Here is an 18,900-nt window from a genome sequence, read left to right as displayed (position 1 = left end):
CCCATACAGGATAAATCCAAGGAGAAACACACTATGACACATATTAATCAAACTATCAAAAATTAAATACAAAGAAAAAATATTAAAAGCAGCAAGGGAAAATCAACAAATAACATACAAGGGAATCCCCATAAGGTTAACAGCTGGTCTTTCAGCAGAAAATCTGCAAGCCAGAAGGGAGTGGCAGCACATATTTAAAGTGGTGAAAGGGAAGAACCTAAAACCAAGATTATTCTACCCAGCAAGGATCTCATTCAGATTCAACAGAGAAATTAAAACCTTTACAGACAAGCAAAAGTTAAGAGAATTCAGCACCACCAAACCAGCTTTACAACAAATGCTAAACGTACTTCTTTAGGCAGGAAAGACAAGAGAAGGAAAAGACCTACAAAAACAAACCCAAAACAATTAAGAAAATGGGAATAGGAACATACATACTGATAATTACCTTAAATGTAAATGGATTAAATGCTCTAAACAAAAGACATAGACTGGCTGAATGGATACAAAAACAAGACCCATATATATGCTGTCTACAAGAGACCCATTTCAGACTTAGGGACACATACAAACTGAAAGTGAGGGGACAGAAAAAGATATTCCATGCAAATGGAAATCAAAAGAAAGCTAGAGAAGCAATTCTCATATCAGACAAATTAGACTTTAAAACAAAGACTATTACAAGAGACAAGGAAGGACACTACATAATGATCAAGGGATCAATCCAAGAAGAAGTTATAACAACTGTAAATATTTATGCATACCACATAGGAGCACCACAATACATACGGCAAATGCTAACACCCATAAAAGGGGAAATCAACAGTAACACAATCATAGTAGAGGACCTTAACAACCCACTTTCACCAATGGACAGATCATCCATAATGAAAATAAATAAGGAAACACAAGCTTTAAATGATACATTAAACAAGATAGACTTAATTGATATTTATAGGACATTCTATCCAAAAACAACAGAAAACACTTTCTTCTCAAGTGTTCATAGAATATTCTCCAGGATAGATCATATCTTGAGTCACAAATCAAGCCTTGGTAAATTTATGAAAATTGAAATTGTTTCAAGTATCTTTTCCAACCACAATGCTATGAGACTAGACATCAACTACAGGAAAAAAACTTAAGAAAAAAGCACACGGAGGCTAAACCATATGCTACTAAATAACCAAGAGATCACTGAAGAAATCAAAGAGGAAAACAAAAATACCTAGAAACAAATGAGGATGAAAGCACGACGACCCAAAACCTATGGGATGCAACAAAAGCAGTTCTAACAGGGAAGTTTATAGCAATACAATCCTACCTCAAGAAAAATGAAAAATCTCAAATAAACAATCTAACCTTACACCTAAAGGAACTAGAGAACGAAGAACAAACAAAACCCAAAGTTAGCAGAAAGAAAAACATCATAAAGATCAGAGCAGCGACAAATGAAATAGAAACAAACAATAGCAAACATGAATAAAACTAAAAGCTGGCTCTTTGAGAAGATAAACAAAATTGATAAACCATTGGCCAGAATCATCAAGAAGAAGGGGGAGAAGACTCAAACCAACAGAATTAGAAATGAAAAAGAAGTAACAATTGGCACTGCAGAAGTACAAAGGATCATGAGAGATTACTACAAGCAACTCTATGCCAATAAAATGGACAACCTGGAAGAAATGGACAAATTCTTAGAAAAGCACAACCTTCCGAATGAACCAGGAAGAAACAGAAAATATGAACTGACCAAGCACTGTAGTTGAAACTGTGATTAAAAATCTTCCAACAAACAAAAACCCGGACCCGATGGCTTCACAGGTGAATTCTATCAAACATTTAGAGAAGAGCTAATACCTATCCTTCTCAACCTCCTCCAGAGTATAGTAGAGGGAGGAACACTCCCAATCTCAATCTGTGAAGCCACCATCACACTGATACCAAAACCAGACAAAGATGTCACAAAAAAAGAAAACTACAGGCCAATATCACTGATGAACATAGATGCAAACATCCTGAACAAAATACTAGTAAACAGAATCCAACAGCACATTAAAAGGATCATATACCATGAGCAAGTGGGATTTATCCCAGGAATGCAAGAATTCTTCAATATATGCAAATCAATAAATGTGATACACCATATTAACTAATTGAAGAATAAAAACCATATGATAATCTCAGTTGATGCAGAAAAAGCTTTCAACAAAATTCAACACCCATTTATGATAAAAACTCTCCAGAAAGTGGGCATAGAGGGAACCTACCTAAACATAATAAAGGCCATATATGACAAACCCACAGCCAACATCGTTTTCAGTGGTGAAAAACTGAAAGCATTTCCTCTAATATCAGGAACAAGACAAGGTTGCCCACTCTCACCACTATTATTCAACATAGTTTTGGAAGTTTTAGCCACAGCAATCAGAGAAAAAAAAGAAATAAAAGGAATCCAAATTGGAAAAGAAGTAAAACTGTCACTGTTTGCAGATGACATGATACTATACATAGAGAATCCTAAAGATGATACCAGAAAAGTACAGAGCTAATTAATGAATTTGGTAAAGTAGCAGGATACAAAATTAATGCACAGAAATCTCTAGCATTCCTATATACTAACAATGAAAAATCTGAAAGAGAAATTAAGGAAACACTCCAATTTACCATTGTAACAAAAACAAAATACCTAGGAATAAACCTACCTCAGGAGACAAAAGACCTGTATGCAGAAAACTATAAGACACTGAAAGAAATTAAAGATGATACTAATAAATGAAGAGATATATCATGTTCTTGGGTTGGACAAATCAATATTGTGAAAATGACTCTACTACCCAGAGCAATCTACAGATTCAATGCAATCCCTATCAAACTACCAATGGCATTTTTCACAGAACTAGAACAAAAACTTTCACAGCTTGTATGGAAACACAAAAGACCCCAAATTGCCAAAGCAATCTTGAGAAAGAAAAACAGAGCTGGAGGAATCAGGCTCCCTGACTTCAGACTATACTACAAACCTACAGTACTCAAGACAGTATGCTACTGCCAAAAAAAACAGAAATACAGATCAATGGAACAGCATAGAAAGCCCAGAGATAAACCCACACACATATGGTCACCTTATTTTTGATACAAGAAGCAAGAATATACGATGGAGAAAAGACAGTCTTTTTAATAAGTAGTGCTGGGAAAACTGGACAGCTACATGTAAAAGAATGAAATTAGAACACTCCCTAACACCATATACAAAAATAAACTCAAAATGGATTAAAGACCTAAATGTAAGGCCAGACACTATAAAACTCTTAGAGGAAAACATAGGCAGAACACTCTATGACATAAATCACAGAAAGATCCTTTTTGACCCACCTCATAGGGAAATGGAGACAAAAATAAAAATAAACAAATATAAACAAAAATAAACAAATGGGACCTAATGAAACTTAAAAGCTTTTGCACAGCAAAAGAAAACATAAATAAGACAAAAAGACAACCCTCAGAATGGGAGAGAATATTTGCAAATGAAGCAACTGACAAAGGATAAATCTCCAAAATATATAAACAGCTCATGCAGCTCAATATCAAAAAAACAAAAAACCCAATCCAAAAATGGGCAGAAGACATAGACATTTCTGCAAAGAAGATACATGGAATGCCAAAAAACACATGAAAGGATGCTGGACATCACTAATCATTAGAGAAATGCAAATCAAAACTACAATGTGGTATTACCTCACACTGCTCAGAATGGCCATCATCAAAAATACAAACAATAAATGCTGGAGAGGGTGTGGAGAAAAGGGAACCCTCTTGCACTGCTGGTGGGAATGTAAATTGATACAGCCACTATGGAGAACAGTATGGAGGTTCCTCAAAAACCTAAAAATAGAACTACCATATGACCCAGGAATCCCACTACTGGGCATATACTTGAGAAAACCATAATTCAAAAAGAGTCATGTAGCAAAATATTCATTGCAGCTCTATTTACAATAGCCCAGAGATGGAAACAACCTAAATGTCCATCATCAGATGAATGGATAAAGAAGATGTGGCACATATATACAATGGAATATTACTCAGCCATAAAAAGAAATGCAACTGAGCTATTTGTAATGAGGTGGATGGACGTGGAGTCTGTCATACAGAGTGAAGTAAGTCAGAAAGAGAGAGACAGGTACTGTATGCTAACAAATATATATGGAATTTAAGAAAAAAAATGTCATGAAGAACGTAGGGGTAAGACAGGAATAAAGACACAGACCTACTAGAGAATGGACTTGAGGATATGGGGAGGGGGAAGGGTAAGCTGTGATAAGGCGAGAGAGTGGCATAGACATATATACACTACCAAGTGTAAGACAGATAGCTAGTGGGAGGCAGCTGCATAGCACAGGGAGATCAGCTCAGTGCTTTGTGACCACCTGGAGGGATGGGATAGGGAGGGTGGGAGGGAGATGCAGGAGGGAGTAGATATGGGAACATATGTGTATGTATAACTGATTCACTTTGTTATAAAGCAGAAACTAACACACCACTGTAAAGCAAGTATACTCCAATAAAGATGTAAAAAAAAAAAAAAAGAGTCATGTACCACAATGTTCATTGCAGCTCTATTTACAATAACCAGGACATGGAAGCAACCTAAGTGTCCATCAACAGATGAATGGATAAAGAAGATGTGGCACATATATACAATGGAATACTACTCAGCCATAAAAAGAAACGAAATTGAGTTATTTGTAGTGAGGTGGATGGACATAGAGTCTGTCACACAGAGTGAAGTAAGTCAGAAAGAGAAAAACAAATACCGCATGCTAACACATATATATGGAATCTAAAAAAAAAAATGGTTCTGAAGAACCTAGGGGCAGGACAGGAATAAAGATGCAGATGTAGAGAATGGACTTGAGGACACGGGGTGGGCAAAGGGTAAGCTGGGATGAAGTGAGAGAGTAGCATTGAAATATATAGACTACCAAATATAAAACAGCTAGTGGGAAGCATCTGCATAGCACAGGGAGATGAGCTCGGTGCTTTGTGACCACCTAGAGGGGTGGGATCAGGAGGGTGGGAGGGAGATGCAAGAGGGAGGTGATATGGGGATATATGTATATGTATAGCTGATTCACTTTGTTATAAAGCAGAAACTAACACAACATTGTAAAGCAATTATACTCCAATAAAGATATAAATAAATAAATAAATTAGAAAACTAGAAAATAACGTATCCTGTCACCGTAGTTTTGTGTTAAGACACGTGACCCCAGATCCATTTCTTTAACCAGAAAACACTACGAAAGATAATAATGATAAGTATATATTAATTATTAATGATTAATTTATGAATTGAGAGCAAGATCTAGAGGACCCTGATCAAGGAGCAGGCAAGTTTTGATATGGCTTTAGAGAGGAAAGGCTTGGATGTGAAAAAACCTAGGAAGCCAATTTAAAGGGTTAGAGTGGTCAGTCTTGGGCATTGAGGGCTATAGCTTGAAATGATCAAAAGGCGTGAACTGTCAAATCAGATGCAAAGGATCAGAGATGTTATCTAGAATTAAGCTGCACAAATAATTTCAAGGAGACAGGAAATCATGAGAAAAGGGAAGGATGGAGAAGTCTGGGATAGCCAATGCCACTCCCCAGGTTGTTTAATGCTGCATTAGTGCCTGCTGTGGTGTAGATTTAATACATGAGTTTTATGTGTTGTATGCAGAAGCATTACTTTAATAAAAGAGAGGTGTTTCTGTCATGAAATATCTCCATTTTGTACACAGTTGTTAACATAGCTTATGTGATATTTTCCAGTTAGCCAGGACCCTTAAATTCACACAGGTTTAATACAAGCAGTCCTAGACAGATTAGATACATATACTATAAATACTCCATGTATAAAAATACTCTTGCTAGAAAATACCATTGCTGTGTTTGCCATTTCTATCTTTTAGATTTTTACAAGGAGTTTTGGTATATTTTTCTTTCCAGGAGCATCCCGTAGCAAACAGAGAAAATGACTTGCAGGTCTGCGTCTAGCATTTTCCTTTCCAATCCACATTCTGACATTAGTCAATACCTCCTTGACACTTATTTCTTGAGCTTCTTTTCATTATTTTTCTTACTATATATATATATATATATATTTTTTTTTTTTTTTTTTTTTTTTGCGGTATGCGGGCCTCTTACTGCTGTGGCCTCTCCCGTTGCGGAGCACAGGCTCCGGACGCACATGGCTCACGGGCACAGCCGCTCCGCGGCATGCGGGATCTTCCCGGACCGGGGCACGAACCCGTGTCCCCTGCATCGGCAGGCAGACTCTCAACCACTGCGCCACCAGAGAAGGCCTGTCTTACAATATTTTATACAGAAGAATAAGTCCAACAACATCCTGACAACTACCAAAATTGAGCCTACCCAATGGACTCAATTATGGCCACATCCCTTCATGTATCTTTTGACATTCTCTTACAAGTTTGGTTACTCTTTTCTCTTTCTCACCTATAGTTATTTGAATCATTTATATGTTTTGATGGAGTGTATGCAATTATTTGTAAAGTAAGGCCAAATTCACTCATATTTCTGGCCAATTAGTTTCCATGCATATATTATTTGTGAGCTTCAAATCAACCTCCCCAAATATTTTCTAATTATTGTATAATTTCGTTGATTAACAAGCCACGTGTTACACTACACAGCTTTGGCAGAAAGATTAAGGTAACACTTAACACACCATGAAATTAGTCAAAATTATGGTGTCATTCTGCATTCCTTCCAACACAAATGAAATTTTCACGTGTACCACATATTCCCAATGACTGGAACGGTGACTTAGAAGGTATTGTTTGGGACATTCTAGATTCCACTGGTGTTTGATATAACCATATCTTGGACACTAACGGACAGGGTTACAGACACAGGTTAGGTCCCCGTGTGTCATTTTCTAATGCCACTCCTCTACCTCCCATAGGTACAGCACAGAGTATTCATCATCTGTGCATCCAAATCGGTTACAAAGGGAAGATATTTATTTTCTAGCCATGACACTTGGGTCATTAGACGACAGTGATAAAACCTTCACTGTCCAGTGGCATAATTTAGGCTTATCATATTGTTCCCATAAGTGTATCCACCCAACCTAGCCTTTGGAACACTCTTGGCCACCGGCCTTTAAAAACTTCATATTCAGGAGTGACTAGAATATCCAATAGTCCTTCCTTGGGGAGGATACACACCCTCTCCTAGTGTTGTTGATGATTAGAGCGCTCCAGTTGAATATCTGTTCAATTCATTTATTTATGTATAGCTTTACTAGCTTCTCTATGGTGATTTTTGAAAGAGAGCTCCCTCTAGTGTCACTGTTTGGGTTAACAAGTCTCTCTTACTACCATGATGATCATCCAGAAACATTTCAAACTGACTCAATACCCAAAGCCGTCTCCAAAGAACATCTGGCGTGACAAGGTCATTTCTTATCAAGCTACCACATATGTTGCTGCCATTTAACATGTATGGGACATACGCAGTTTGGAAATATAGGCTACAAGGAAAAATACTGTGTGCCACATGAGGCTGTCAATTGGATATATTCTACCCTCAAACACAACTCCATCTGAGTGCACCATAATGCTTTCCATAACCATCCTTTGTGTACCTCCAAAAGAGACTGACTGGTAATATGGGATCACTGGGTTCCATTTCAGCTTTCTTTAAATGTGCTCCATGCACATTTACATTTGATATATTCAAAGGGACAAATCAAGCTCTAAAATACTTGGCAGAAGGCACAATCTGCTTTCCATCATATCCAGGCAGCTGCTGCAGCAATGCATCATCATGACTTAGGCCCACACAGAATGCTGATGCTCTGCTGTTTGGCATCTCCATCCAGTAGGATTCAGCAAGAGCATTTCTCTCAGGTCAACTGAGAAATAACCAGAATGGTAAATACAGCCTGTAAACAATGACCTGAAAGAGAGCCGTAGTTAGCTGCAGTAAGTTCATTCATGAGAGCATGCTGCATCACTTCTTTTCTCAAATTATTCAAGTAGAGTCCAATTCCCCTTCTTCAGAAAAAAGAGATCAAGAAGTTTCTCCCAGCATCCACCATTTGTCAGCCTTAGACCTGAGAGGGAGAGCTTAGAGTATTATTCTCTTGCTCTTATTGCATTCTTCCCTGGGATATGTCCCACCTCTGTTTGCTATGACATTCCCGTTTCCATTTATTACCTCTTTACACCCCCATCATTTCCCCTGTGGTTGGGTTTTCCAGCTCAGATACACTGTTCAACCATAGCACTGGCAATAACAGAATCCTTCCTAACGCTTCTTCTTGCTTCACTCCCTGGAATAAGTTGTAAATCCATAAAAGCTCCCCCATTCAACAGTAGCTAGAATTAGTGATATGCCTCCAATCATTAATTTTAGGAATCCATGACAATAATGAGAGACCGTGCTACAGGCCTGCTGCTAACACTTGCCTTTTCATAGCTTAAGGGAAACAGGATGGGATGAAGGGATAAGGAGTCAAATAAGAATATTCCAATAAGAAGAGGAAGAAGTGCCGAATTTTAGCCTAATTCAGCTTTGCTCTGGATCAAACTTTATTAAAATAATGGCTCAATTTTCATTATAATTTCATTCAAAGTTTATGAAGGTTCTTTTCACAAATTTCATTGATTATGAAATAAACATGTAGTTAAGTTCGGATAAAACATTAAACTCTAGTAATTCTCTCTCCTGACATTCTATAGCGGACATGCACATTCTATGAGATCTTTGGAGGAACTTCCCTGTATGCAGAAGCTCCACAGCAGATGATGAACAACGGGAGTAAAACTATGATTCTGGGCACTGACACACTACAGTCCTTGCCTAGTCTTTGCACTGAAGTGCTGGGAACCTCTGGGCAAATCATTGCTGTCTCCATGTTTGTTCCTCCAGCTGGGAATAAGGTTGGGCTAGGATTTTTCCTGTATTATTTGTAATATTTTAGGAAGATAGCCACCCTTGATATCTTCCTGTTGCCTACAATCAAGGCCCAATTCTTTAGCAAGGCACACAAGGTACTTCACGATCTGCCCCCAAATAATGCTCCATTTTGACTCTAGCAAACTTTTTCTATAAAGGGCAAGAGGGTAAGTATTTTCACCTTTGCAGGCCATTTAGTCTCTGTCACAACAATTTAATATGCCATTTTAGTGCAAAAACAGCCACAGGCAATAGATGAATGAATGAGCATGGTTGCATTCCAATCAAACTTTACTTGCGGACACTGAAATGTGAATTTCATCTAATTTTCACATGCCACAAAATATTATTCTTCTTTTAATTTTTTCTCAACCATTTGTACAGCTTATGGACTATAAAAAAGAAAAGGCAGTGTGCTGGATTTGGCCTGTGAGCTATAGTCTGCCAGCCCCTAATGTACACTGCTTACACCACACTGAATATCTCACCACTTCCCAAACAATTAAAGTATTTCCAAGGTTCAGTGACACTGCACACAATGATCCCTTTGCCTAGTACATCTTTACTTCCACACCCTTGCTCTCTCCTGGAGAATTGCTACAGGCCCATCAAATCTTGCTCACATATTGTACCCTTCCCCAAATCTTTTCCAACAATCTTCCCATCCTGATAAATGGCAGCTTCAACCACTTACTGACTTAAGCCACTCAACTCATGCTTGACTCTTTCTCTCACATCTCACATCCAATCCATGAGCGAATCTTTCCAGTACTCTCTTCAAAATACATCCCCAAACCTTCTCTTTATGACAGTCTGTGACATTGCTATCTCTTAGCTGCTCTATCTGAACCCCTCTCCCAGAGAAGGGAGAAGAGAACACAGAAGCCAGAGTAGTTTTCAACATAGAAGTCAGAGGGATTCTATTAAAATGTAAGTCAGGTTATATTATTCTTCTGCTCAAAACCCTCCAATGACCTCCTATTTCACTCAAAGTAAAAACAATGCTCCCTCAAAGCCTAAAATCTCTACATAAAAATCCCCATTTATTATAAAAATCTCCACTCATCCCACTCCTGCCACAGGGTTGCCCGGCTATTCCTGGAACACGCTGACAAGTTCCCACCTCAGGACATTCTCACTTGCTGTTCTTCACGCCCGAAATGCTCTTCCCACAGATATTTGCAAGGATCACTCATCTGCTTCAGGTTTTTGCTGAAATGGCAAATTCTCAGAGGCCATTTCTAAACACACTTTAAAATTTCAAACTCTACCACCCCAAAACCTTCATATCCTGTTTCCTGGTTCATTTTCTCCATCACACTGATATTATTTGACATACGATGTGTTATGCTTTTTGGTTTATCATCTATCTCTCCCCACCAGAATTCATGCTGCAAGAGGTCGGGAAATTGAGACTGTTTGTTCACTGAAGAAATTCTAGTGCCTCAAACAGTGCCTAGAACTTGGTAAATTTGTTGATTATATACTTTGTGCCATATTCTACTACTAAACCTTCAATGCCAAATTTTTATTTAACATCTCCATGCTCTGAGTCCCTTCAAAATTTATCATTATAAGACACCCATTAAGATCAAGGAAAAATATACTGAAATTTGGCATGGCCATATCAAAAACTTACATTGGACTCTACTTCAGTACAGACTTTGCCATGAATACGAGTATTAAATTTTTAGGGCCTTCTAAGGAGGTGTTCAGATATCAGAGGCATAAAAAAATACTTGCTTTTACATATTTAAGCCAAAATTAAAGTGTAAGATGCATTTCAATAACTGTAAAGGGATGAAAGTATTCATTTGGGTTACAAATTATTACTTTCTTTGGCATACTTTCTCTGCTATAATCTAAAATCTCAACTCAGATTTCTACTGTATTCAAATCAGTCTTAAAAAATAGTTACCCATACAAGTCCTTAATCAAACTACCCCCTCATTTAGTATCTCTTGAGTGTGCTTTGTTAAAGCTCAGTTATCAAGAAAGCCACTTTACTACCAGCAGGGCATATATAGCCATGGACCCCGAAAAAAGAGCTGTGTTCAACCTGGACTGAACCAGCAGTAATCAAGCAAGTTAGTGCTTTTATGTAGCAAAGTTTTTGCCACGTATGTAAAACTCATGTTAAATAGTTTGGTTTCATTAGCTGTACACTTCTTGTGATGGCAGACCTCAGTAACTGAATAACATTTCAATTACATGACATTTAACTTATCTCCAACATTTCCTATCCAATCCATTTGACCCCAGATTTAAAAAAAAAAAGATAAAATAGCACCATAAGAAAGCAATTCAGAGGCAAAAATTCACCAAGTGTCAATATTTAGTTACTAAATTTATACCTAATCATATATTTTATATATAAGTAACAGAAATTAAATGTTTAGTAAAGATGAGAAGATATAAAATTAATAAGAAATCTTAAATCAAAATTGCCACATAAGATTTAATTTGTACATATATCTATTCCAGAATTGTTGCTGGTATAGAGCAATTTGAATTGCTTTAAACAGTACAAATCCTCTTTTTTTAGGATAGGACCAAGGCCAGAATTTTAAAAATATGGTTACCAAAGTCATCAAGATATCTCATCATTACTGCCTGCAAATTCCTAAAATGCAGCTTTTTAATACTTGATTAATAAATTATAATTAGGAAATACTAAGTACCATATGTTTGCATTTTGATGAGAAAATTGGAAAGGAGGACATCAAAATAATGATTTCTCCTGTTCTTCAAAAGTTCTATAGATCTTAGTGTTTACATCTTGATTACAAAGCCTCTTCACAATTCACAAGATGTCCCTCAGCTCTGCCTCCCATTTAAATCTGATTAATCCAGATGAACTTGTTCTAACAGTGGGTGGTTTACTGTGATTTATTTTTGGAAATTACTAATGAAAAAGAAAATTTTAAGTTCAAAATACTTGTGTCCTAGGAAAGTAAAACATAACTTTTAGGGAGGCTAAATATCTGAGAATTATACTCAAAGGTGGTATATTTACAGCTTTCTACACTGAGTTGAAAATTTTTTGAATATCTGTCTCTCACAAAGCAGCTTCCCACTAGCTATCTATTTTACACATGGTAGTGTATATATGTCAATGCTACTCTCTCAATTCGCCCCACCCTCCCTTCCCCAGCCTGTGTCCACAAGTCCATTAACTATGTCTGTGTCTGTATTCTTGCCCTGCCACTAGGTTCATCAGTACCATTTTTCTAGATTCCATATATATGCGTTAATATATGGTATTTGTTTTTCTCTTCACTCTGTATGACAAACTCTAGGTCCATCCACATCACTACAAATGATTCCGTTTCATTCCTTTTTATGGCTGAGTAATATTCCATTGTAGATATGTACCACATCTTCTGTATCCATTCTTCTGTTGATGGACCTTTAGGTTATTTCCATGTCTTGGCTATTGTAAATAGTGCTGCAATGAACACTTGGATACACGTATCTTTTTGCATTATGGTTTTCTCAGGGTATATGCCCAGTAGTGGGATTGCTGGGTCATACTGTAGTTCTATTTTTAGTTTTTTAAGATACCTCAATACTGTTCTCCATAGTGGCTGTATCAATTTACATTCCCACCAACAGGGCAGGAGGGTTCCCTTTTCTCCACACTCTCTCCAGCATTTATTGTTTGTAGATTTTTTGATGATGGCCATTCTGACCAGTGAGAGGTGGTATCTCATTGTGGTTTTGATTTGCATTTCTCTAATGATTAGCATGTCGAGCATCTTTTCATGAGTGCACCTAATTAATACCAAAACCTGAATACGTGTTCTAGGAAAAAAATAATTTTTCAAATTAACTTATTAGTACTATATATGTATACTTAATTATATTCTATATACATGTATTTTATATATATATGTATATGTATATGTAGATGTATATATATATACACACAGAAAAAGTCATATAACTGTAACCAAAAAATTTGTAGATTAATGTAATATATTCCCAACAGATGAAACTAATAAGTAAGCTGAAGCAAGAGAGAAAATGTCTTGTATTTGCTATCTTTTTTTAATATGATAAAATACATTTATTGGCATTGAGAAAACAAGATGGGCAAGAAGAAGTGGTAATTCTGAGGTCCTCCCTTTTGGAAGTGCTAAAGCATTTTGTAATTGATTCACATATCATCCCTGTAGAATAGGTATTACATACATTACAATTAGTTATGGAAGCAGAAATACCAAAAAATTAGTTACTTTGGCTTATTGAAGAAAAAAATCTCCCTAACTGTGGAAAGCAGATTATCCCCAAAATTAAGCAAGGATTATACATCCTTAAAAAATTTCATGAACACAGAAAGAAAATAAAACAGATGTGAATAGTCTTCTAGATCCTTCACCATTCATTTGTGATTTTACAGATTGTAAGAGTTTGAAGTAAGCCCAGTAGAGAAATAAGGCCTAAATTTTTTCTGTAAATGTATCACTGAAGCTATAAATGTTGAGATCTATTCATATTATAAAGTGAAACCTCTCCCAACTCATAATCCAAAAGAATGCCAACCCATATGAGTCTTCCTGTATTCCCTGTACCACAGAGACTAGTGTAGCGCTGGATCTGCCAGCAGCCATCCTTGGAGGATGCTCACGTAAGAGCATCACTGGGGAAAGATTCCTTCCACACACTTACAGCCAGTCACCTGTGTCTCACTTCTACCTGCCAGTAGTGCATGCCAACCTCAAACCCTTCAGAACTCAGGACAGGAAGGTGAAAAGTAAGCTTCCTGGCACTGTAAGGAACATTTGATTTTCTACAAGTGGCACTTTTTCTGTCTTCAGATATAAAATTGGGTTGGACAGTTTCAGGATCTAGTCTCAAATCTGTCTTAAATGTGCTTATCATTTTATGCAGGCCAAAAAATCATGGAGGGAGACAGCAACTCCCTTTCTTTAATTCCTATGAAAACACTGCTGGGGTTTGGGGGTTTCATACCTGTTGCAGATACTTTAAATACTTGTCAGTAACTCCAGTTTAGACTGCACACACTTTTCTGTTATTTCACTTAATAGATTTCTTTTTGGGTGGTAATATGGTAAGAAAGTACAGCTTTGTTTTCATTTTTCTTTAACATCCTTCTGTTCCATCAGCAAATCTAAAAAAAAAAAAAAAAAGGCATCCTGCTTTCCCAATAACTGTCGACACTGTTCAAATTTAGAAGACAATTTCCCCTTCTATCCTCCACCTTTGTCCTCACTTCAAATGTTTTTTTCCCGTTTTTTTTTGAGCTATAAGTAACATATAACATTTTGAAAGTTTAAGATGTATAACTTATTAATTTGTTACACATATATATTGCAAATAAGTACCACCATAGCATCAGTTAACACCTCCATCACATCCCATAATTATCATTTCTTTATGGTGTAAATATTTAAGGTCTATTCTCTTAGCAACTGTCAAGTATACAATACAGTATTAGTAACTATAATCACCACATTGTACATTAGATCCCCCGAATTTATGCATCTTAGGTTTGAGTCATTTGACCAACATCTCCCCATTGCCCCCACTCCCCCCAGCCCCTGGTAACCACCACTATACTCTCTGTTTCTATGAGTTTGGCTTTTTTTGATTCCACATATAAGTGATATCATACAGTACTTGTCTTTCCTCTTGTTATTGATTTTTAGTTTGCTAAAATCAAAAACAGAAAAGATGCCACATATGATTTCAACCTTCTTAAATTCGCTAAGATTTGTCTGTGACCTGTCACATAATCTACCCTAGAGAATGTTCCATGTGCACTTAAGAAGAATGTGTATTCTACTGCTGGTAGATGGAATATTCTGTATATGTCTGTTAGGTTTGCTCTAAATTATGGGTCAAGTCCAATGTTTCCTTGTTGATTTTCTGTCTGATTAACCTACCAGCTGTTGAAAGTGGTATGTTGAAGTTCCCTACTATTATTGTATTGTTGTTTATTTGTCCATTCAGTGCTGTTAGTATTTGCTTCATGTTGTTAGTGCTCCAACGTTGGATGCATATATATTAATGAATGTCATATCTTCTTGATGTATTAACCCCTTTATTTTTATATGATAATGTCTTTGACTCTTGTTATCATTTTTGGCTTAAAGTCTATTTTGTCTGACAAAGTATAGCTATCCCTGCTCTCTTTTGGTTTCCACTTGTATGGGATATCTTTTTCCATCTCTTCACATTGAGCCTATGTGTGTCCTTAAAGCTGAAGTGAGCCTCTTGCAGGCAGCATATAGTTGGGTCTTGTTTTTTTATCCATCCATCCACTTTATGTCTTTTGATTGGAGAATTCAATCAATTTACATTTAGAGTAATTATTCATAGTTAAAAACTTACTATTTGCCATCTTATTCTTTTCTGGCCGTTATGTAATTTCCTTGTTCCTTTCTTCCTCACTTGCTGCCTTCCTTCTTGAATTGATGATTTTTCATAGTGGTATGCTTTGATTCTCTTCTCTTTATCTTTTGTGAATCTACTGTAGCTTTTTGCTTTGTGGCTTGTATAAGGCTTACATAAAACATCTTATAGATATAATACTCTATTTTATGCTGATGACCACACTTGGTATTCTTTGAATTCAGAATTTCTTGGATAAAACTCAAAAAAGTAAGAATGTATTGCAAAATAATTATGACCTAGAAAATTAAATTTCAGAATGGCTAGTAGATCAGTCAAATCATGTGAAATAGAATGGACACAAGGCAGGGAGTGCTGGAAGTTTTCAGTTTTTTTTTAATTTGGGAGGTGATTATATTTATGATCGATTAATAATATTCCATTGCCCTGTATATTTATGTTTTATATAGGTCTTTGTATGCATTTTACTTTTTACAATTAAAAGGGACTATTAGAAAGGAAAATATAAAATTGTAAAACTATCTATTACCACTAAAGAGTCCAGCAAGATGGCCAAAAAATAAGATCAATTTCCCTATGGGCCATTACTTTTCTGGTCAATAGCAACTGCAACTAGACAAGAGTAACTACACACTTAAGATACTTAGAAAAGCATCTAACAGGAAATATTCAAGTTCTACATGAAGAAAACCATAAAAGTACTGAATAACATTTCTTTAAGATTCTGAATAAATGGAAAGGTGTACTACTGGATAGCAAGACACAATATAATAAACACATATATAAAATAAAACCTTAATTTAAATATCTTAAGACCTTTTTATTTGAATCCTAAAAATAAATAACTTATGATATATAAGTTATATACATAATATTTTATTTTACTTATTCAACTTCTTATTATAAAATTTTTCAAATACAAAGAAAAGTAGACATATATAGGCACACTATAAAATAAATAGCCATAAGCTTAACACTTAGACATAACAATTAATATTTAACCATATTTGTTTATGTATTTATTTACTGTAATATATTTTAAAAATTAAGGACTTTATGACACTCTGGTCCAAAGTATTTTAGAATGCATTTCTAAAAACTAGGAATATTTTTCTATACAACCACAAAAAAAGTATAATATTTAACAAAATTAATAATAATTCTATTACTCAGTTCATATTCAAATATTCGTAATTATCCTAAAGATAATTTTCATTGCTAATAGGTTCAAACCAGGATCCCTGCAGGATCTGCATGTGGCATTTGGTTGTTGTATATTTTGTGTCTTTTAGTATACAGTAGGACTCATATTACTACACACATATACACATACAGACACACTTTTTCTTTTCTTGTCATTGACTTAAAGATCAAAACAGGAAAATTATATAAGTTGTCCTATGTTATGAACTATGTTTGAGATTTTTCTGACTGTTTTTTTCATGGTCTTGTTTAGCATTTTCTTTTTTTATGCCCACTATTTCCTGAAAAATAGAAGTTAGATGTAAAGCTTTGTTTAGACTCAGGTTTAACTTTTTTAGTAGAAATGTTTAATAGGTGACACTGCTTCTACTTTTAGCATCGTATTTAGAGATACAAAACATCTGGTTGTCCACTGCTAGTGTTGGTATAGTTGATCATTGGGTTTGCGTGGGGAGAGCCTGATTACTCCACTGCCAAGTTAGATTCTTTCCTTTTGCAACCGTAAAGAAATCCTTAGGCTTGTAATTTGTCACCATGAAATTTTGAGTTTCCCAGCACCGCACTTAATGGTTTAGCATGCACTAATAATCTTTGCCTGAATCAATTATTCCAATATGGATTTTTAAAAAAGATTTTTCTAACTGTACTATTTATTCCACATTGATTAGTTGCCATTCTTAAAAAAAAATCTGTTTTTAACTGAGACACTTTGGCTTCTCTGAAATTCATTTCCAGCTAGAATAAATGGAAGAATAAATGTTTAATCCTTTCTTTTTAATTACCAATGTATATGTTAAAAAGTTAGTATAATGGTCATCTCTGCTGATAAGAAATAGGCTTATTTTGTTTTCTTTATGATATCATTATGGACTGTATCCATGCGTTTCAAATCAATCATAGCCATTTTTCTTTCAATGATAAAATTGTCCACCTTCAGCCAAGGAGCCCTTGGCTTCTATGCTGTTTTGATAAGACTCCATGAGTCCTTGAAAGCCTCTTTGCTTTTTTTTTGTTTTTTGCGGTACGCGGGCCTCTCACTGTTGTGGCCTCTCCCGCTGCGGAGCACAGGCTCCGGATGCGCAGGCTCAGCTACCATGGCTCACGGGCCCAGCCACTCCGCGGCATGTGGGATCTTCCCGGACCAGGGCACAAACCCACGTCCCCTGCATTGGCAGGTGGACTCTCAACCACTGCGCCACCAGGGAAGCCCCCTCTTTGCTTTTTGGTACAACAAGATCTCCTTGGCTCACTTTTCTTTTCTTTTTTTTTATAATTTGTTTATTCATTTATTTTATTTTTGGCTGCGTTGGGTCTTCGTTGCTGCGCATGGGCTTTCTCTAGTTGTAGCGAGTGGGGGTTACTCTTCATTGCGGTGCACAGGCTTCTCATTGCGGTGCCTTCTCTCGTTGAGGAGCACAGGCTCTAGGCACGCAGGCTCAGTAGTTGTGGCTCACAGGCTCTAGAGCACAGGCTCAGTAGTTGTGGCACACGGGTTTAGTCGATCGGCGGCATGTGGGATCTTCCCCGACCAGGGATTGAACCCGTGTCCCCTTCATTGCAGGCAGATGCTTAACCACTGCACCACCAGGGAAGTCCCTTGGCTCACTTTTTTACATTACCTGTTTCATACTTAGAAACTGCCATAGCCTTTAAGGAACCTTGTTATCTGTGGTGAATTATATTTAGAGACCCATATCAGAGTACTAAAAAGGTTCACGGCTAGAGGTAGTTTATTCTCCCTTTCCTGAACAGAGCTAGAAAATATAATTTTTAATTAATAAAAAATCATGAGTTCATATGGTTATTTCCAATACACATTGAACATTAAATTTTTATTCAGATTATTTTATTTTACACTGATTTCTTTTTGCCTACATAAAAAGTTAAGTAATACTGCTATTAAAATTAAAACAACTAAGTAAAAGTAATACACTGAATGAAAAAATCAGTTTCTAAATCCTTAGAATATGTCACTACAAGGTATAGTTATAAGATCAAATGGTATCAGCCCAGAATTATTAAATACAGGTCAATGAAAGAAAATTAAGATTTAAGAAAGAAAAAAAGGCATTTCAAACCAGGGGTGTTTTAGGCCATTCACGGTGCTATAATAGAATACCATCGATTATGTAGCTTTTAAGCAACAGAAATTTATTTCTCATAGTTCTGGAGGTTAGAAGTTCAAGACCTAGGTGTGGGCAGATTCAGTGTCTGGTGAGGGTCTGCTTCCTGGGTCATAGACAGTGGTCTTCTCACTATAACCTCACATGGGAAGGGGGCAAGGGAGCTCTCTTGGGCCTCTTTTTACAGGGACTCTTCCCTCATGACCTAATCACCTACTATAACCTT

The 18,900-nt window shown here is 36.3% G+C and overlaps 1 long non-coding RNA gene across 2 annotated transcripts in view; it reads right to left on the bottom strand.

Moving 5' to 3' along the window:
* LOC137229088 (uncharacterized) overlaps positions 1-18,900 on the bottom strand; it is a 388,100-nt gene that overhangs the window by 113,369 nt on the left and 255,831 nt on the right. For both annotated transcript variants that reach the window (XR_010945525.1, XR_010945526.1), the window contains exon 3: positions 13,945-14,104. This is a non-coding gene — a long non-coding RNA (uncharacterized lncRNA). The remainder of the gene's footprint in view (positions 1-13,944; positions 14,105-18,900) is intronic.

Source organism: Pseudorca crassidens, chromosome 8 (assembly GCF_039906515.1).
Source record: "Pseudorca crassidens isolate mPseCra1 chromosome 8, mPseCra1.hap1, whole genome shotgun sequence".
In the NCBI taxonomy this organism is placed as follows: Eukaryota; Metazoa; Chordata; class Mammalia; order Artiodactyla; family Delphinidae; genus Pseudorca; species Pseudorca crassidens.
This window is presented reverse-complemented; position numbering and strand designations above follow the sequence as displayed.